We start from the raw sequence: 4,885 nt of genomic DNA on the forward strand, positions 1-4,885 counted from the left end.
TATTGATTACTGCAATGAGCCAATTACAGTTTCTAGAATAATGAACAATTCTCAGTATTGCAAATATACTCATCTGGTCTTTCTGCCAATATTAAGTAAGGCTTTTTCCTCTTATAAGATTAGATTCCAAGATTCTTGATGGAGAAAAGATCCTAGGGATCTTTTAAGAAATAGATGTATCATTCAGAAAATGAGGGCATCTGAAAAAATCAATACAGCTGTTATATTCATGTCAGCTTTTTACTTTGCCAGGTACTCAACAGAATCCTTGCAGTTATTAGTTACAAACTAGTGTAACAACTGACATTTTATGTCTGGGGAACACTTTTGGACCAAATCCTTGCTCCTGATAAAGCTGCTTTGTGCTGTTCAAAAGGCACAAAGCAGCCTTTAAGATGCTTTTACCGGTTATATTCAGATTCAGCTGTCACAGGGAAATCTCCATATGGTGGAGAGCTGGTCTTGCTGATTCTGTACTATCCCCATCACAGCTCTGATTTTGCAGCCATACTGAGAGACAGACGTACAGCTGAAGCATATCTGTGCTCTAGTAATTCCCTGCTGTGGGACTGTATCTTGTCTCTATTTCCAGGTACAGCTTAGAGTTCACATGAACTACTCTACAGGCCTCTTTGGAAAACCACTGACATACACTCAAAATTTTCATTTGACTCCAAAGTCAATTTAGCATGGACACAATGGCAGTCTTGATGGTAGAGGAGCCTGGGAACCTCAATATATTTTTAATAGTCTCAACAGGAGAGTAAGAAGGCCTTCAAATAATTGAGATGAAGTTGTGATATGTCATACTAGTATTTCTTGTCAATTGTGAAGCAGATCTATAAGCTGACTTGGGAATGAAAATTGGCTTGAAAGAAAGGAAAAATGTCACAGCATACTCATGAAGGCATATATAACTAACTTCTGTAAGACTTGGGAAATGTTTCACCTCAAATGCTTGTCATTTAGAAAGCCATCACTTTCTAGGAATTTGAATTAGAAAATCATCACTTGGGCAGGGGAAATATTTTTTTTTCCTTAAGCAAGTGGGCTATCACATTAGACATTATTGCTTAGTAGCGGTTGAAATAAACCCCAGGGAATCTTTATCTCATGTATAGGACGCAGTAAATGAATGCGTATTCCCATGATACAGGTCCTCTTGGGCTGTGCTTCAGCAACAAAAAGGAATGTAAATTTAATGTTTTTATTATTCTGTTAATAAGCATTTTCAATCCAAAACATAGGATGAGGAAGCTGCAAGTCAGGATGTACTGTATCATTACTTGTTACAAACGTTTAGCTGAATGATTGTTAATTGCAGTAAGTTAATTCACACAAGAAACAATGGTTTGCTGCCCTCTCTCTTCCCTCCATCCCCCTCAGATTTACTTCCAGCATAAAAATAACCTGTTGATGCTACTTTTAGAAAGATAAGTCTGGAAATGATCCCTCTCTACAACCACTCAATGGCTGTTTTGTTTAGGAGGTCTCACAGAATATATTTTCTGCAGCCCCCACTCACTGAGGGTCACTAAACACCTTTTAGTATTAGGTAATAAACTTAAGAGCTGCAGTAAAGGACCAAACCTCTTAAGCAGGACTATCACAGAAGACTATAGCCAGTACCCCTGCAACAAGATATTTAGCACATAAATCTCCCAGAAGATTCTAAGTGGCAGGGAAAAAAAACCACAAAACGACAAAACAGTCCTTTGCCAGGCTCACCTGAGGGAAAACGTTTTGTTGTGACCCAAATCTGGCAATCAGTTCAATGGTAATGCCTGTAAGCAAGATGTACAGCAAACCACCTGATGATTAAATATCACCAGTGTCCTCTCTACATGGTATCACTGGCTAATTTCCAGTGCTTCAGAGGCAGTTGAAAAACCATGACAAGCCACATGCAGGTGCTGTAGAGGACCAGAAGAAGCTCTGAAGTTTGGGAATGGTCAAAGTATAATGTCAGGAGCTCAGCCCCCTTTAAATCCCTCTTGGACATCCAAAAGTATCATGCCCTGACTTAAAATCATTTAGGCACTTATGCCTAGAGTACTGTTTGCTCCTGGAATGGCTAGAAAGCTTTTCACTGTGTACTCATTACCAGTTTATAGTTATACATCCTTGTGCTAGTATAATTCTTTAATTTAAATAGTTCTTCCTTGATATTTACTGTTTGAATGTATTCACAGTGAATCATCACACTGTTTTGGCTTCATTTGGCTAGTTAAGGAAGCCAAGCTTGCTTGCAGCTCCCATTCAAGAATACAGCTACTCTGCTGCCCAGCACCTCCAGTATTCATCTTCTGCACCTGTGGTGACCTAAGTCACTCTCTTCTGATGGTAATTCACCAGAACTGGACATAATTTTCCAAACAAGGTTCCTTAGCTGTGCTGTGTAAAGCTCTACAATACTTCCCTCCTTCTACTAAAAATACTCTGCTTCATGCACCATAGACTCACATAAGCCTTTTCCACAGCTATCCCCACTGGCAGATCACAGTAATTTTCTCGTGGAGTAATTCACCCACATAGTAAGGTCAGGCAAAGCAGGCCCAAGGCTACCCAGCATCACCACCTTTCTCCTCTCACTACAGAGTGTTTTAGGCACAGGGTACTACTTCTAACCTTGAACAAATCCTTGCTTTTGCAATTGTTATTTCCTTTGCCAGCTTCTTTATCTGAGTAAAAAACATCTTTGGGTTCCTTTGTCCTGTCAGTCTCAGGAATTTCCTCCATTTCTTGAAGTCTTCTGCTCTATGATCCCAAGTCTTTAACAAAGATCTGAATTTGTCCCTCTTGCAGTTTAATGTAAGCTGGATTAGTCCTTGATTATTCAGTTTGAGATTGGTTTCAGTACTATGGCCTTCTACAAGGTCCTTGCTGCTTATTAATACAGGCCTAAAATTGCATCATGGACTGTTTGCTTGAGAAATTGAGTTTCTATGACACTTGAACATTTAAGCCCCACAATATCCCCGTGTTGTCTTCCAGTCTGTATCTGGGAAATTATAGTTTCCATAATCACATAATATTCAGTCTCCATATATATATATATATATATATATATACACACACACATATATCTTCCCCATAGTTTTTGGAGATAACTATCCCTGTCCAAGTCTGTAACAGTTTACCATTCTTCTCTGAGTGGATTTTATTTATTTAAAAAATTCTTTTCTCTCATGTAATTTTCCAGTGTAATGCCCTATTATTTTATTTCTTCAAACGATTTTACTAAAATACAGAGTTGCCACATGGTCCTTACCATTATTTCTGTTATTCTATTGTTCTGAACACACTATATTCTAAACAGTACTGCTATGCAGAGGTGTGCAGCATGTCGCAGCAGCATTGGGACAGTGTTTCAGGTCCAGTGAAAACATTGCTTATAATGTTAGATTCCAGATCAGTTAAGGACAAGATAATCGGTGACACAGCTCACTATAATAATGGTATTAGAAAATCTGTCAAATCTTGTAGTCATGATATGGGATACTGCATTAGATCAACACTACCCCTTTGGCTACAGACATTTGTGAATGTGGAAAAGCTTCTCACATATTTTAGATGGTATATGAATTTGTTTTTTCTTTTGGGGAAAGAATATATTAATACATCTGCTAGAGCTACAGGCACTGGAGTCCTGTTATGTTGTGGGTTTTTTTTTTTTTTTTTTTTTTTTTTTTTTTAAGGAAAAGCAAGAGGACACATATACAACAGCAAAAAGAGTGGCAAAGAAGGAAATTGCAGGTTTGTCTCTGCTAGAAACTTATTTGCTGCCACGCTGACGGAGAAATCCAGGCTTGGTGCACAGTCCTATCAGCCGGTCCAGAGCTAAGCAATCTCGAACAAGTGATGGGAACATTTGAGACATCGGTCTTAGATTGTCTTTCTGATCGCAGGTTCACAGCATCATTTCAAAAGGCGCAGTTGTCTTGACAGCTGAGCCAGCCTCTTACTGTGGACAGCAGCAAAAGGCGGGAGAGGGTGGGGGGAAAGAGAGAGTGGGAAGGTGGGAAGAGGAAAAAACCAGCACACGAGCACGGAATTAGCAGCGTGGGCCAGGCTTCATGTTTCGGGGGCTGGTGAGGACACAGCCAGAGCTGGAGGTGTTTGGTCGTGCAGGGGAGGTTGTAGTGGGCGGTACAGAGATCCGGGGGATGAAGACCGAAGAGGGTCAGGATGGATGTCGGGACGCGGGGAGATGCTGTAAGCGGCAACTATGACGCAAAGCTTGTCCGTTCAGGATCACGCATCTAACTGTTCCTCCCTAGTGATCCCTCAATAAACAACGTCCAGAAAGGATGGTGACCTCATTTCACTGAAATTAGCCAAACACCACTCATTTCTCCGTGTTCAGCTCTGCACATTCCTCACGACTCCGGCTCTCTGACCTGCCGAGCCCCATCGCTGCCCCCGGAGCTCCAAGAGCCCTTGTGCGGCAATTCCTACAACCGACCCAGCCCACGCTGCCGCCGGCTCCTTCTGAACCCCCACATTCCCGTTCCAGCCGAGCCCCCGCTCCGGTCCTGCGACACGGCTGCCCTCCGGCCTCCAGCAGCCGGTGAGGCCGCGGTGACACAAGCCGCGGAGACACAAGCCGCCTCGCGTAAAACCAGGGACGCCGGGACTGCCTGGGCATCTGCCGTAATCAGAACACCGCGATACAAGCAGAGCCCGAAACAGGCATTTATTTAACGTGGCAGCCCTGACCGACAAGTTCCACCGGGTGCCAGCGTCGCCCCCCAGTACCCCGCTCCCGGGAGAGCCTCCCGAGGAGGGGGACGGCTGCCTTTCGCCCCCGGACGCTGGGTAAAGGCACACCCCATACCCTCAGCCAGCTCTGGGTTGCCACCTGCGGTCGACTGCTCCCCGCCTG

Source organism: Psittacula echo (genome assembly GCF_963264785.1).
Source record: "Psittacula echo genome assembly, chromosome: 5".
NCBI lineage: Eukaryota > Metazoa > Chordata > Aves > Psittaciformes > Psittacidae > Psittacula > Psittacula echo.